General features: G+C 40.7%; 1 protein-coding gene across 2 annotated transcripts in view; it reads right to left on the bottom strand.

Moving 5' to 3' along the window:
* EVA1C (eva-1 homolog C) overlaps positions 1-17,514 on the bottom strand; it is a 43,096-nt gene that overhangs the window by 23,737 nt on the left and 1,845 nt on the right. The window lies entirely within an intron of this gene.

The following is a 17,514-nucleotide window of genomic DNA, read 5'->3' as shown; positions in this document are numbered from 1 at the left end:
GAGAATGCTAAATGTGGCAATGCTTATTTGAATCTTTAAACTTCATATCAGTTAATCAACCATATCCCTCCCTCAGTAATTTTCCAGTTGAGTGAGAGCCAAGTAGGATGTAAAAAAAAAAAAAATGCTTCACTCATTTCTACTCATCTACTATTTTCATGTATTCAGGCTTAACCAAAAACATATTGTGCAATTGTGCCCACTAAAATGAGAGGGTTTTGCTTCTACACTGTGTGCCTGATTCATAGAACTGCACCCACTGGAACAGGACTGGGGAACCTTTTTCAGCCTGGAAAGTGCATTCTCTTCTAGGCAACTTTTTTTTGGAGGGAGGGGAGCAAAAGTGGGCAGAGCGACAAAAGTAGATTTTGTCTTTGTACATTAGGCTCGTTTTTATACATTCACACACCCCTGTTAGCTCTCTATCCAGAGAAGCAAAAAGCATTATCAGACTTTAGGGACATATTCAATTCAGGCAAACACACTCCAAGAGAGGGCAAAATAGGCCTGGTGAGGGGTGTGGCTAGGGAGAGCTCTGAGGCCAGATATTCAGTCCTCGGCCTGAGGTTCCTATACCTGCACTAAATGCACACAGACAGATGGGTTTGTCTTTCAGGAACTTCCAGGAAGTTCACAAGAAAAGCACAAAGGCAATAGCCTTCCCCTACTCTTTGTAGACTAGCGGCTTGTATTTAGAGACAGAGTGTCTCTGAGCATGAAGTTTCCTTTTTATCTATCATAGATAGAGTCATATCCTCTATGAATTTTCCTAATCCAGTTTTATAGCCATCTAAACCAGTGGTAATCTCATCTTGTGGTAGTGAATTCCAAAAATTCATTAAGAAATGATAGGCTTATCCATTAACTTCATTGGGCTTACTCTGAGTAGGACTGCCATTGAATAGCACCACCCCTGGCCATTATCACACAAAAATTTAAAATTACATCTACATTTTGGTTTTTGGTAAATAGACGTATAATTAAAGCCTGAGTTTGCTAAATATCAGCCCTAGGAATGCTCCTTTTCAGTATGCATGCACTTTTCACCCACTCCGACGTTCCTTTGAATGTATCAGTAAAATTTTAAGATGCACTTAGACGAACATGGCAAATTGTCAATGTTAAGTTCATAAAACTACTTGTATATTTAGAGCCAAACTCCCCCATGAAAAGGTACAAACAAAGCCAACATTGGCAATTTCATAGTAATACTTATAAAAACAGATATATTATTTTCCATTAATTTGTACACACAATGCATTATAAAACTTTGAAGCCTTTTAGCTTATGGCGTGTCAGGAAAACATCAATAATTTTTTTACTGTTGTTCCTTATCCCAGATGTGACTCACCAAATCCATGACTTTTAAATTGGCATAGAGTATAAAACAGAAGGACAACACATTCTAGTCTACTATTCCTTGGCGTGCAACATTATAATTTGTTCTTGTCGTCCCAACAAGATACATTGCATCTCCACCCCCATCACTCAGCCTAGACACTGAGGCCCAGCTCTGAGGGCCTTCTGGCGGTTCCCTCATTGAGAAAAGTGAAGCCACAGGGAACCAAGCAGAGGACCTTCTCAGTAGTTGTGCCTGCCCTGTGAAACATCCTTCTGCTGGATGTCAAAGAGATAAGCAATCTCTTAGAAGCCACCCAGAGTGGCTAGGGCAACCCAGACAGATGAGTGGGGTATGTAAGAAATACATTATTGTTATTATATTTTCGTGGAGAGCAAATCTTACTTAGGTTGGTTACAAATTAGCACTTAACCAGCACCACACAGCTGTATCCTCTTTTATTCCATGACAAACTAATGACTAATCTCCCCAGGGTGAGAGAGCTAACCCTGAAGAAATTTGACTGTTTATGTAGATGAGGGATGGGGAGCCTCGGGCCCAAGGAACCAAAAGCAGCCCTCCAGGACTTATTATCTGACCCTCAGGACTCTCCACAGGGCCACATCTCAGAAGCCTTGTTCTGCACCTTCCTTGAGTACTTTTGCCTGCCTAGAATGTCCCCTCAAACACTGAAAATGCTTCTGACTTGTCTGAATGGAGGATAAAGAGGGATGTGCGAGTGTGTATAGAAACCAGCTTACTGTAAAGGTATAGGGACCCCTGAGCATTAGGTCCAGTCGTGGAGAACTCTGGGGTTGCGGCGCTCATCTCACTTTACTGGCCGAGGGAGCCGGCGTACAGCTTCCGGGTCATGTGGCCAGCATGACTAAGCTGCTTCTGGCGAACCAGAGCAGCGCACGGAAACGCCGTTTACCTTCCCACCAGAGCGGTACCTATTTATCTACTTGCACTTTGACGTGCTTTCAAACTGCTAGGTTGGCAGGAGCAGGGACTGAGCAACAGGAGCTCACCCCGCCGCGGGGATTCAAACTGCCAACCTTCTGATCGGCAAGCCCTAGGTCTAGGCACTGTGGTTTAACCCACAGCACCACCTGTATCCCTCAGCTTACTGTACAAAAGGTAAAATTCACTTTCATTGCTCTGCCCACTTTTGCCTTTGGCCCTGTTCACCTCAGGAATGTGGCCCCTGGAAGGTTGTCCAAATGGTAATGTGGCCCCAAGGCTGAAACGTTTCCCCACCCCTGTCATAGACAAAGTAATTTACTCCGTAAGAAAAATGTGCACAACTGAGTTGCCATCTTCTTCCAGAAGAAGGGACTTCTGTGCTGTTACTGTTAATATAATATTGACAGGAAAGGCTTGGCAGGTACAGCTTCTTCTATTGGAGGAGCCCGCTTCAGAAAAAGAGCCAGCTGTTAAAATGTAGAGAACTGTTCCTCTGACTATTTGCCTTTATTTCCCATCCACCTCCCTCCAATTGGAATTAGGACCAGAATCTATTAAGCATTCTCTGTGTGTACAGTCTGCATGTACAGTAAAGCGCTCTCTGACACCTGTGTGCTGGCAACATGGTTTAAAGGCAGCATAGTTAGAGATACTCTTCTCAGCAGCATCCCCTCAGGACTTTGAAGAATTTGGTCCTAAATCTGTGACAGTTTAGGTTTCAAATTGCTTGGAACCAGAAGTTCCCATGTACAAAGAAGCCCAGTATTCCCTAGAGAATATCAGCTATGCAAACTTTTGAATGAGTTCCCGAGCATCTTAACTGCTACTTTGATCCTGCAAATTCCTATTCTAGTATCTAAGCAAGTTTCACCAACAATTACACTATTCAGTTCTAAAAATGGCTTAAAAACAACCGTCTCCCATTGCTTCATGTGTGCAGGTACATTTTATTTGTTTAATAAGTCACCTAGACTTGATAGGAAAGAAATTTTATCCCTCCAGATGGCATTTTAAACATCCGTAATGTTATTTCAGTAAGTCCACACTTTTACACAATGAAGGGAATAAAAATAGTCGTGAGATTTTGATAAGAAAAACTGGCAATGTATTGGTATGTGGATTGCTTCACTCAGGCACTGTACTCTGTGGAGACATTAATAGCTCATGGAGTTCTGCTTTTCAGATTTCACACAGCTAAGTTTTGCCTCTACATTTCATGCACAGCAGGCAGAGCTAAAATCTCATAGTCTTTATAGAGGAACTCAAAGGCAATTCAAATGCATGAGTGTGTCTACTGTGTCTGTTCTGATTACAATATCTGCATTTTGTTTTTGCGGAATATTAAACATTTTGGCAAAGAATGGGTTGGAGAAAGGATGACAGGAATGTGCTTGTGGAAACACTAGATTGGGAATCTGATGTTCTACGGAGGGTCAGAGATGTGCAGGATGCTGAAGTCCCGTCTCCTGAGACACACAACAAATGCCTCTTTGGTGTCCAGCCCTGCAACATTTGTTCTCCATAACGATCACAAGGCTTAGAAACTTGTTTAAAAGGGGCACACTGGCATTGCCATGAAGTCAATGTCACATTACATGTAGTGTAGAAGGTAGACCATACTGAATACACCAGAGACCTCTTTCACATCCTTAGGCAAAACTGCTCCCATATCCTTAAGATAAATTCCTAAACTAAGGTTGTCAGAAGCTATTGCTGCTAACTTCAGTGAATGGGAAAGCAGAGGATTCTGTGCTGGAGTCTCTAGCTACAGTGCTTCAGGAGAAGTGCACAAGATCAGCAAGCCTCAACAGGAGCTCATTTAGGGTGAAACATCAGATTTGCATTGACCTCATGGATGGCAGTTCTACTTCAATTCCTGGATAGACCACTCAGGTTCTGTCTTGTAGATCTGTATCTGCAGGGGCTGTTGAAAAGCTTTCTGAGAATATTGCCAAAGAGCTATTTATTGGCCACATACACACCCTTCACATGCTCCATCATTTGACAAAGGAGAGTATCAAAAAAGGACACTTCCAATTGTTTCAGCCCTTTGGTCCTTTTCACGCTGTCTTGCATCACCCATTATGCCACTGCAGCTCTTTTAAACTGCTCTTTGGCAAGCTCAGGCTCCATGGCCTCTCACATTGATCTTGTCAAGGGACAAGTGGGAACTTGAATGGTTGTTCTCCCTTTTCCCTATTGGCCAGATCAAAACAGATGTACAGACAGCTCATTCAAAATATCTCCCTTGGGCAGGCTTGCTCTTGAGGGGCCATGCTAGGATCAGTGAAAGTCTTGTTTATTTGCAAATAACAAGAGTTCAACAGAGGAAGGAAGAAGATTGTACACTGATAATTTGCACATGCTATTTTCCTATTTCCCACACAAAGTTTAAAAAAATGAAACAGCATCAACAGAGTTAAACAGCATTGCTTCAGTGTCAGTAGATTTTTAAACAATGTTTTGCATTGTAAAGCACTCAGAAACAGGGATGTTGTCAGAGGCCTGCTTTTCATTTTACATTTTGTACTCAGATAGAAAGAAAAAGGTGTACACCCAAGACAGTGAAGGTAGTCACTTTTCTTCATGGAATACCTGGAGGTGGAGCCTGTTCTTTCCCCTGTCCTCCCATCTCCTTTGTATTTTGCCAAAAATAGTGGTAGTTTAAACATGTTCCTGACCCTCTCTCAATTGACTCGAGGCTTCTGTGCTTTAAACTCATGTATTCCAATCTGAGTGAAGTGAAGAGCTGGCCAGGGAGAGCCAAGGCTTATACATTTGACCAGACAAACCAAAGAGAATCTTAATGCCAGGCAAGTAAAACAAAACAAAACATTACACATAGTAGCATCCCACCAGGATGGGACAGTACTGCAGTCATAAATGCAGACCTGGGTAATAATGGCAATCTCTTTCCGTAGAGATGGCATCAAATATTGCTATGATCAGGCATCTGCCAAGGCCAACACCCCAGCAAGGGGCCCACAGCCAACCCACCTGACCCTGCTGCTGATTCTCCTTGCTGTTACCTGCCCATTCACCTGCACAGTCCAAGCAAGCAAGCAGTGAGAAGAACAAGGGCCAGAAGTCCCCCCCTCCATTTTTCCCTCTCTAGGGATGGGGAGTTGGTACCAATTAGGCAAGTGGATGAGTACTTGTGAGGACAAAGGAGGGCATGGTTGGGGAGTTGGGGAGGGCACTGAAGAACATCCTATACAGAAACCTGCACCGAGCCTCAGTATCTGCAATACTTTTTCTGCATGAAACAAAGTCTTTCAAAGGCAGGAAATACACCCAAAACCAGTTACTGCTTTGGCAGACCCATAGCATACATTGAGGATGAGGCCATTATCATGTTCCATCCATATGTGGAGAGAGCAAAGAGTAGAGGAGCTCTTTAAAGGACTGCAGCCTACCTATTTTCAGCTTCCAACGAATGGCCCAGCAAGCAGTACACCTAGGGCAGGTGAGGGTCACGGTGCAGCAAGGGAGGGCTTTGCCACAAAACTATCAGAACTGGAACCACCTTTCACCTTCCCTCAATGCTCAGAGGGAGCAGGACAGCAGGTGAAGGAGGTACATACTTCATTGGCAAGGTGAGCATGTGCACACAGCCATCTGTAAGCATGACTGAGGACAAGAAAGGAAAATGAAGGCAACTTGCCATTTCTTGGGCTACAGTCTTAATCATTTTTCACTTGAAAGTAAATCCCAATAAAATGAACAAAAATTACTTCTAAATAAATAAAGTTTAAAACCTTCTAAATCAGGATTTTGGAGCATTTTTTTTTAACATCAGGATACTCTGGGACCCTTTGAAGGGATCTTAGTCTTGCAAAGTAAAGAAAAGAAAAGGGTACTAATTGAAGGCTTTATGTTCTAAAAACAGAGTTATGAGTAACAAATAGCATGCATTCTTTATCCACACAGATTACCGTAACTCTGCCCCTCTGAAAAGGACTGCCACAATACTGTGTACACTGCAGTAAATAAACAGTACCTGCTATATATAAGGACACCACTTAGTGACAGATTACTTTTACAAAAAGCAAGCATTCACAGCCTTTTATTTTGAGGGTCTGAAGATGAACGTGGCTGGGTACAGAGAATTACGTAAGTGCCCTCAATCTGTGGTGGGTGGTTGGTTTTTGTAATATGCACACTCTATTTACCATCTATTTTTTATGACAGGCCAATCTACTTCAGATCAAAATAGACTGAAGAGTGAGATAGACTGTTAGCCATACTCCTAAAAGTCTCATCCATCAAGCCCCTACCATTTTTTTTTCAATAATTGTGCCAACTACCATTTAAATATTCATGGCAATATCAGAAGGCAGCCATTTCAGCAAGGAAGGATGAGACCAGTAATAAAACTTTTCCCTCCTTCCTTGTTCTCTGAGGACATACAGATGATGATTATCTGTTAAACCATAGCTGCTTTTCAACTCATTGCAGGGAGATTACAACCTCAAAGAAAGCTTGTCTGGCTACATGGTAACATAAATTTTATTACCCTTTCCACAGTGCCTCACATTAATGAATTAAATACAGTGCAAGGGATTCAACTAGGTTTTACTCAGAGTAATTTGGGACAGGACCCAAATTAACAGTACAAAAGTGTCATTTGCTGTGAAACCCTCAGTATCTTCCACTATTCTGCATTCTCTAGAGTAGGAGTTCACTAACATTTTGTGCCTATGGATGGGCACATTTGGAAATCTGACAAACTCATTGGCTCCATAAAATACCCATTTCACAGAAGATCAACAGCTGATGTTCAGAAATTGGCAATGACTAATCACCTATATGGGACATGGGTGGCACTGTGGGTTAAACCACAGAGCCTAGTGCTTGCCGATCAGAAGGTTGGCGGTTTGAATCCCTGCAACGGGGTGAGCTCCCGTTGCTCGGTCCCTGCTCCTGCCACACTAGCAGTTTGAAAGCACGTCAAAGTGCAAGTAGATAAATAGGTGCTGCTCTGGCGGGAAGGTAAACGGCATTTCCGTGTGCTGCTCTGGTTCACCAGAAGTGGCTTAGTCATGCTGTCCACATGACCCGGAAGCTGTACGCCAGCTCCCTTGGCCAATAAAGCGAGTTGAGCACTGCAACCCCAGAGTCGTCTGCGACTGGACCTAATGATCAGGGGTCCCTTTACCTTTACCCTAACAACAACAGAAGCCAACTTAAATTTTAAAAATGGGAGGGACAGGTGTCTTAATGGGCACCAAGGCGGCTGTTTGAGGCTGTCATGGTGTCCCAGGGAATTACGCTGGAGATCCCATCTCTACAGTGTAGCATTAAAAAATTGCTCGGCAAATCCAATCAGTAGTCTCTGCCTACATTATGGTTTCTCATATTATTTTATGAACTTACTCCTCCCCCTTTTTAAATTTTGCATTGGTTAATTTTTCTGATATTCCCCATGCTCCTCTATCCTTCTGTTTTCGAGCCAGCCAAGAATAGCACACAATGCTAACTCTTTATCTTCATCTTCTTTTCTGTTTTCACTGTGGATTGTAAACATTACTCAAATTCTTGCAGTGTGGGTTGTCAATGCACATTCTCACAGTGGCAACAGGACGGGCAGCATTGCCACACAGGGAAAGCACTCCTATACAATAGTCTTCTTTTCAAATATAGGCATTTTGCCAGTTGCTGGCATTGTCTTAACCCTTTGTGATGTGGAGATAGATGTTCACTTTGAAAGTCTAGCTTTCAATGGCAACCATCAGAATGTGCAGTTCTCAAATAACTGTTGCTGAGCAGCAGTGCAGACAACAAAAGTTGTAAGTTTTTTTAGTTCAGAAAAACCCACATGCGGCCATAATCCAAAAAGCAGTGTGTGTGCACCAGAACTGTGCTTGATTCCTTTTGCTACAGCAACTTTGACTAACAACAAGTGAAGCTGCTGTTCAGTGCTTTTTCTGACTTTGGCAGTGGGAACTGCTGTGGTAAAAAATATAAAATGTGTTGCATTAGCATCTCTTTTGCGGGCTTTGCAGCTGTGTAGTATATAATTTCTCTATAGGTTCCAAATTTTTGAACAACACATGTAACATGCCATGTGGATTACTTTAGCATTACCTTTGAACACACTCGTGTTCGAAGTCAAGTGTCTCTATATCTGGTATAATTGTTCTGAAGCAAAGATAACACTGAATTACACTACAGTTGAACCTGAGCCAAGAACGCAGTCTTTTGTTCACCTTAGAACATTTAACAGTCACTTTCCCCATAATATGATGTTAATACCTCTTCTAAGTAGGGGAGGAGGAAGGAAGTATCAACAGAACTGAATAGGCAAAATACAATTGGTATGCCTGCCTAGATAAAATTAAACACAGAAAATATTTGTTTAAATTATGCAAACTGTTATCTGTCATTGCATTCTTTCAAACCCAGCCAAGGTTTAAGGCTTGGCATGTTCCACATGCCACCTTTTGTCTTGGTAGAACAGAACTACAAATTTCAAAGGAACAGCTTAGTCTCTCTAGGACACTACATGACGGGGTTATCACCTCTGTGCATTGGCCTTCGTTTAAATTAGCCTTCCTCATTCTGTATAGACTCATTATTTCCATCCCGTGCTTCATGGCATCTTCAACGGTCCCTTTCCATTTGGAATCAGAATGTCCTAAGCTACTGCATGCTGTTCTTCTCTTTACTTTTGTCCCTTTCCTTGCAGGATGATCTTCATACACACTGATTAAGAAGAATGAAAAAAGTAATTGTCCTTAACCTGACCCATATTGCCCAAGTTGGCTAAGGCTAGGGGACCTTTTCCATTAAGGTTCCTGGTGTGTGCAGGTGTACCACAGCCAAGGATATGCATCCGGCAACAACCAGCCAGGAAGAAGGTATTTTCTGTGGTGGTACCCACACTCTGGAATAGGCTTTCTCAATCCCCTCACCCTGAAACCAAGCATGTGCTGAATCTGCAGTTGGAGGTACATGCTGAAAACCAACTCATTTACCTTGGTGTTTGGCGGCTCATAATGCCAGTGATTTTAAGTTTTGGGTTTAAATTTATTATAATATTTTAAAAAATATATTGTATTTGCATTTTGCGCACTACTTGGATGTATGTTACAGAACAGACAGTACAGTATATATGTGTGTGTAAGTGTCATTTAAGAACTGGCACTGAACTAAGCCAACCCTGTATCTATTAAATACTTATAACTCGGTAGTTAAAAGGTCAGTTCTTCAGGTATACCTGCAAGGATATATTGCAGACCTTAAGGGAAATTATTTACAGGCTGAATCTTTTTTAGGTGGATATTATTCCATACAAGATTTCTGGAGCACATAGCTCAGTGATAGAGCTTTGCACCGCAATTCCTGTAGCACAGGAAAAGGCTTTTGCCCCAAAGCATGGTGAAACACTACCAGTCAGACTAGATACTGTACTGTGCTTCATGGACCAGTAATCTGACTCAACATTAGACCACTTCATATGTTTATGCATTACTCTGGCTACAGGAATGCCACTTAAAATAGCTTCCCATGATGAGCTACCCATATGCCAATTGTAATGTATGGAAGATCTTTCAGCATAGATGGCTATTACTGTATTATATTGTGAAAGTCTCCAAGCTAACATTTCAGGTTCCCAGACGCCACAGGCAGTATCATGGAGATGATAGGGTTTCTCATTTTTCCAATCTTAGGTTCAGTTTTCTACTGTCCCATAGTTTGCAATTTTTTTTTTTAGCAAAGAAGTCCATGTGAAAATTATTCAGCATTTCAGCGTGTGTTTCTCCTAATATGCATATTTTTAATATGCAATTGTGCCTAATACATACATTTATGCAAAGCAATTTCCCCTAATATAATACATTTTGCATGTTGTTTTCACTAATCAATACATTTTATGCACACCTTACTTAAGTATATGTATTTTCTGCACACATTTCTTGGTTCAGAAATCACACTGCAAAATTTGTATAAGTACAAATTTCAGAGGATGGCTGTGTTTCAGTTTGCATATTGTTTCTAATTAGACTTTAATTTGATTCTGAGATGTTTTTAGGAGGTAATTTAATTATTGTTTGATTTTATGCCAATGTTATGTATCTGATGTTAGCCACCCTGAGCCTGACTTTGGCTGGGGAGGGCGGGATATAAATAAAAGTTTTTATTATTATTATTATTATTACTTGTTATTATTCCTTTGTACAAAAATATGAAATAACATAAAACCATTTTTGCGGGGGGTGGAAATCAATGGGGGGTGACAAAAAACTTTCTGCACCGGCTACCACCTGACCTTCCTACGCCTTGGGGGGGGGGTTTGACAATTTTTTTTTGCCCCGGGTACCAATTTACCTTGCTACGCCCCTGTCTCCGCCATTTCTCTGCCTCTACACAGGAACATAATATGTGTCCCTCTAGCCAGAGTAGTGCCTGCTGCAGTTAGCAGAGGAATGTATTCCCAAGAAACAAAAGGAAGTCCCACTGAAATGAATGGGAGTCACAGAGCAGCAGTTGTAGTGCTTGAGATGACCAGTGGCATGGGATCAAAGAGAAAAACACCCAGTTCAACAAACACACCGCATTTACAGAGCAATACAATGCATGTTAACTCAAAAGTAAGTCCCACACATTTCAGTTATGTGTGCACTTACATTGCAGCCTTAGCAAACAACTAAGAATCAAGCATTTGCTCAATGTTCTACCATTTCATTCTTCTTTCAGAAACATGTAAGCACATCAAATCCGTTATTACAACAAATGGGAAACAAAATTTCAAAGGAGATCTGTACGCTATTTTGTAATTCCTGGCACATATGGGATGCATTATTACAATAGCAACAAATAATGAAGATGTATGGATTACATATGGATCTTTGTTTCTTTGGAATTCAAATATAGTGAATAATAGTACTTCTCATTATTCACATGCATATGATGTCAGCCCTTTTCTGATCCGAATCCAGCTTTCTTCCTCTGGTTTTTTTTTTAAAGAAATATCTGAGTTGTTAGATACTTGGATTTTCAAAAAAGTGCAAACTGCAAGAAAGATGGTCTTATAAAATACATGTATATTTTTTGCAAGCTGGGTGGAACATAATAGTAAAAATATGAATGCACAACTATCAGGGATGTAGTTTATGTAGGTTCTGTAAGTAAAGATGCTATGTACCGTAACTTCATAGATCACTTTTTCATTCATGGAGATCAGTCTCTTTAGAAAAACTGGTGAGCTTTACAAAATATGCAGGGCAGAATATGACCTGTGCATCACAGGTACAGAGATGGGCAGCTGCTGTATGACATAAAATGCCTAACAACCATATACATCCCTTCAAACATTACAAGAGACACTTTCCCCTAAACACATAACCTTGGAAACAGAGCCTATAAATTTCAGCAGAAGTTCCAAAGTATATGTATGTGGAAATCACAAATGAAGAAAAAACTGGCCTTAATTGTGCTTAACCTGAAAGTAAAACCAATTTAAATCTTCAGGGATTACTTCTAATCAATGTTTTAGGATCAGAATGCAAAATGTACTCTAAGTAGCAATGATTTTAATTACAGTACACTACTGTTTTCAAGTAAAATCTACAGTTTGCAACCTTGGAGACAGAAAGAAAGCGATAAACCTATTGTATCAACTTCTGCTGTTTAAAAATGTGTTCAATCTTCTGAAGAACTGACACACCAGCAGCAACCTGTACAGTATTAAATAGTCTTGTTTAACACATCCTTTGCAAATGGTGATGTAAATGGTATCTGTTCCTTAGGCCTCTGAAAATTGGATATTTTGTCTTTAATAAATGAATCACATTCAGCTCAGGCTAACAGTTGAACTTCACGTTTCAAAGGTGAGCAAAACTAATTAAATGTGCAATCATTTCATCCAGCTGTCACAGCAGGCAAATAATTTTTTGTAGAGTGGTGACGGTAAGTGTTGGGATGGGGAGTCCAGTACCAAGTCTGCTGAGATACAGTACTGATGCTAAAACCACACAGAGTGGAAAAATCAATGACCCAGGAAAGTATGCCACTTGATAATCTTAATTTGAAAGCTGAAGATCTGTGCAGAGAATAAAGGGCTTAAGCAAAGTTTTTTTTCCAACTCCATGTGCACCATTAATCTCTCATTATTGGAACCTGTGACAGATAACTGTTCCACTCTTTGAATTTCTCAAACTGTAATTTTCCAAGCACAGGTTCATTGCATCACCTAAGGATTCTGCTGTCAAATGAAGTTTTACAGTTTTTCTTAACCAAAAATGGTACGCGCACACACACACACATGTCCCCCGCTTCACCCCCCCAGTACATATAGAAATTTTCATATTCAAATCATTTTATTTTAAACATAAATGGTGTTCTCTAGAAATATGTATTTATTTTCCCTATAAATCAACAGTTACTGCAGAATGAAAACTCTGACCCCCCCCCCAATTGAGAGTGTGTGAACAAACATGTACATAATTTAGGAACAAGTATTTGATTTTCAAAATCATTAAGCAGCTGTTCACATGTGTGAGAGAGAGAGATCAATGACACTTGGTATCACTAACTGCAGTCATTGTTAGAGACTGTCTCTTTAAAAGGATTTGCTTTCACAGACTCAGCCGAGCTTATGAAAATCTACCCTCTGCTGCTGAAAAAGGAAGAGAAAGTTTGAGGCAGGTCAGCAACTTTAGATGCTAACTATTTATAATACTGTAATGCTGTTTGTAATTCTTTAAGAGGCAAAGAGCATTTGACTTCTAACTCTGCTTGGTTAAAACTAAGGATTAGATTTATTTTTAAAATATATATATATTATAACCGAAAGACTTGTATGCCTATTTAGGGCATAACTTATCTTTCTTATAAAGAAGGTTAATTCCTGCTGAACAGATCAGTGCTTCAATAGTTCTACACACCATTTTTATCAGAACAAACAGGCATCACATTATGGGTCTGCAGATTGTCATAAGGACAGCATATACCGATACATGAGGAGCTTGTGGAAAGGCCTACAGTGTTTACCAGCTCATAGCAGCAAATGTTTGGAACGGAAGACTTTCCCATGAAATCCAATCACAAAATAGTTGGTGCAGTAAGTATCCCATTTCAAAATGTAGTCTAGATCCTGATTTGACTTTGATAATGCAATCTGTATTTTTCTGAGCATGCTATTAGGGTGGCCACATGTCCTACTTCACAGAGGGCAGTCCTCTGTTTAAGGGCTGCCATGTCCAAGTCTGAGTTAAAGGGAGGGACAGCAGGGGCTTGAAGCAAACTGAGTTACCTAGTCACAGTCTTCCTCAAAGTGGTAAGGTGTATTTCTTTCTTAATTATAGCAACTGGCTTGTATCCAATGCAGTGCTAAGTAACCATCCTGTTAGTGCCAGGATGTCCACTTGCAACAAGAATTCCCTCCCTCCTTCCCCTGCTCCCCCCCCCCAGTAGGCTACATATAGAAATTTTCATATTCAAATCATTTTATTTTAAACATAGTGCTCTCTATAAATACAGCATGTATTTATTTTCTCTATAGGTCAACAGTTACTGCAGGATGAAAACTGTGAATCCCCCCCCCCAACTGAGAGTGTGTGAACAAGCATGTACAGTACATAATTTAGGAACAAGTATTTGATTTTCAAAATCATTAAGCTGCTGTTCACAATATGTTTACTTCAGAATAGCCCCGCTGATGTAGGGGAGTCTGCTATACATTATAAGTAAGCAGCCTGAGAGTGCCCTCAGGCAATCCCAACTTCAAGTTATGCCCCCTGGGTAGTATAGGATACTTCAAAGCTCTTTGGCAAACCACAAAACTATGCTGTCAGTAAATAATGTCTGTGTAGTGATTTCTTCGCATTGTGAGAGGCCACTGGAGAGAGGTAGAGAAGCAGAAATGAACCTTGACCAGAATCCTATATTCATTCAGTGGTTGATCCCACCAATTATGATGGCATACCCTGCTATTTTTATAGGAAAAGAGGTGCCAGACTCATCATGAACACCTTCGTTGTTCTCTTATAATGGCAATGGTATCCACCTGAAAGGTGCTGGAACTGATGAAAAAAGCCCTGATGGCATAGCATTATGCCCACAAAAAATGCTTCACATACCCACCATTTCCCCCTCCAGTCACAACAATAAAGCAATTGGAGGTACTGGATGAGCTCCAAGCATCCAGGCTGGCCTTTGATTTGCCTTAATAGCAAGGTTTCTCTGCTCAGGCTGGGACTTTGCCTGGGCTACTACAATCTTCACTGACTCAGACATATCCTCTTAATTCTGACCAACTTCCTAGATCCCACTTACAGTGGTTGTTGTTGTTGTTGTTCAGTCGTTCAGTCGTGTCCGACTCTTCGTGACCCCATGGACCAGAGTACGCCAGGCACGCCTATCCTTCACTGCCTCTCGCAGTTTGGCCAAACTCATGTTAGTAGCTTCAAGAACACTGTCCAACCATCTCATCCTCTGTCGTCCCCTTCTCCTTGTGCCCTCCATCTTTCCCAACATCAGGGTCTTTTCTAGGGATTCTTCTCTTCTCATGAGGTGGCAGTGGTACCTCTGGTTAAGTACTTAACTCGTTCCAGAGGTCTGTTCTTAACCTAAAACTGTTCTTAACCTGAAGCACCACTTTAGCTAATGGGGCCTCCCGCTGCCGCTGTGCCGCCAGAGCACAATTTCAGTGTTAGTGGAGTCTGTAACCTGAAGTGTATGTAACCTGAGGCGTATGTAACCCGAAGTATAGGCTTCCTTCAGCTCCATGTGTCTGTGTGCACATGTGCATGCTCTGTGCAACATTAAAACTGCATGTGTATGAAATCATTGGCACCCCTGCAGGACTCGAACTCTTTTCCTGGGGAGCCTCTGTATTCTACATACATTCCTCCTAGCAATCGGGCCATAGATTGTGCAGTTGTCTATTCCTTCTGCGCTTTGTTTATACTTGATAGGGCGATGATGTGGTTGCTGCATTCTGGTGGGTGCCCTTGCACATGGATAACATGAGGATGTCATCAGTGAATGACACTGTGACCAGTAGTTGGTTGTGGAGTTGCTAAGGTTACTATGGGGGTTTTACATAATAAGGTTACTATGGTCAATGTTGCTACATTAAGGGTTTGTTGCTCAAGTTATTGTTGTGGTGTTGACTCTGCTGCTAGTTGGGCATAGGTTCATGACAATGTTATGTCAATGTTAGTTCTAGTTTAGTAGCTACTCAGCATACTGGGACCATAGGACTGCCCTGCTGGAACGGTAAGTTCCATTAATTTAAACAGAGATTGTTTCCAAGAACTATAACCTTAGGCACTTCAAAACCTGAGTCCTATTGAAAAATAAAAAAGAATGGATGAAGGGAAACTTGGCACATTGTTTTTGAGTATTTACTCTAGTACATCCATGCACAGTGCCAAATAAAATACCCTGCAATGCATGCCAGCACAGCATAATAGTTTATGATCATATTCTGGTGTTGTTGTCAATATTCTCTATCATGAAATTATATGCAAGTAAAGTAAGACTTACAACCCAGTCTTACATGTATTGCATGTATAGAGGTTGTAGCTCAAGGAAATGATGATAACCTTCGTTTCAATGCAAGGGATCATTTCACATTCAAATTTGCACTGGCCCATTATTAGAAGGCAGTGGAAGACAGGAGTGCCTGGCATGCTCTGGTCCATGGGGTCATGAAGAGTCGGACACGACTAAATGACTAAACAACAACAACAACAACATCATTAGACCTTATGTTACTGGCTCAGGTAGTTCACCTATGCAGCTTTTATAGAGCTCAGTACAAAAGAACTACAGGTAATATTTGTCCTGTAGTTTGGCCTTGTGCAGGTTGTTTTTAACAAATAGCCCAGGGTGAAGGCTGAGCTGGATTGGGGCTATGGCATTGTGGTAGGGGAGCTGGATTTAACCCTGACATAGGAACCAACCTCCATCTTTGCTTGCTATTTGCAATGGAAGGAAAGTGCCTATTGACAATTTTGTTAAATAAAAAGCAGCTACACAAAGCCAAATTATGTGGCACGCATCACATCTAGTTTGGCCCTTAAATTAGGCTTAAATCTGAGTGAAATCAAGCTAGTTACAATTAACTTTGATCCCATTCATTTCAGGGTTTCCCAGATTGCTAATGCGGGCCATAAGTATAATTCTGGCAACCAGCTAGGAAACTCCGATCATAGGAGTAATTTTTTAAAAAGCTGCCTACAGCATAGCAAGGCAAAGACTAAATCTTGAAAAGTGGCACTAGGCTGTGTCTTATGCTTTCTCTTTTATATTTTGTTTAAGGTACTTATTAATTACCAAAGCCTTGTAGTGCTGTAATGTTACTTTCAGAGGGAAAGGGAAGAATAAGAACCATGTTCTTATTGTCCATTTCTTGTGCAGATCTAGCATTCTTGATTAAGTTGTGTTCCTTTTGAAGGCTGCAGGGTTAATACATGGATCTTTTTAAAGGCTGTGTGGGTGAGGAAAATCTTTGAATTCCCATTGACTCATATTTGCCCTTTGGCTTCATAGTGGAGGTCTGAGTTTTGGTACATTTAAGCCGTGCTAAAGGTTTCTCTAGAATTTATCTAGAAGCCTGTTTTGGTGTAATAGTAATAATAATATTTGTCAGCAAGTCCCACCAAAACAGTACTAAATGCCTTATTTCTCTGCTGTGTTTTAAGTATTCCAGTTGCTGTGACACCCCCACCCCAGTTTAAACAGCTTAACCTTTCACTGATCAACACAGTAGTCCTACGCACACTTACTTAGGTGTTAGTCTCATTTAACTCAATGTGACTGACCTCTGAGCAAATCATGCACAGTATTGCACTACTTGAGTACTGTATCTATTTATCCACCACATTCTCTTCAATACAAGTAACTCAGTTAAACATAAAATTGTAGAGTTGAAGGGACTCAGAGAAACATACATATTTCATTGTATCTAAATTGTGGCAATAATGTCAGTACAGTATAACAATTCTATCATATGCTTAGAACAATGCTATTCACAATTTCAAAGTTTTGTAATTCATAGAGCGCATATACAAGATCATCAGTATGATGCTATTTCAGTATAAATTAATTCAAAATAACAATTTCTGCCTTGTTTCATATTTAGGTTTCTTATGTTGGCTCGAGTTTTCATTCTGCACACAACAGCAAGTACTAAAATAGTATTCTTTGGTTCTGTGCTGGTGTGTTAGTTGGTTTTTAAAGCTTTCTGACTACTTTAG

The sequence above is a fragment of the Lacerta agilis genome, chromosome 4 (assembly GCF_009819535.1).
Source record: "Lacerta agilis isolate rLacAgi1 chromosome 4, rLacAgi1.pri, whole genome shotgun sequence".
Classification (NCBI taxonomy): domain Eukaryota; kingdom Metazoa; phylum Chordata; class Lepidosauria; order Squamata; family Lacertidae; genus Lacerta; species Lacerta agilis.
This window is presented reverse-complemented; position numbering and strand designations above follow the sequence as displayed.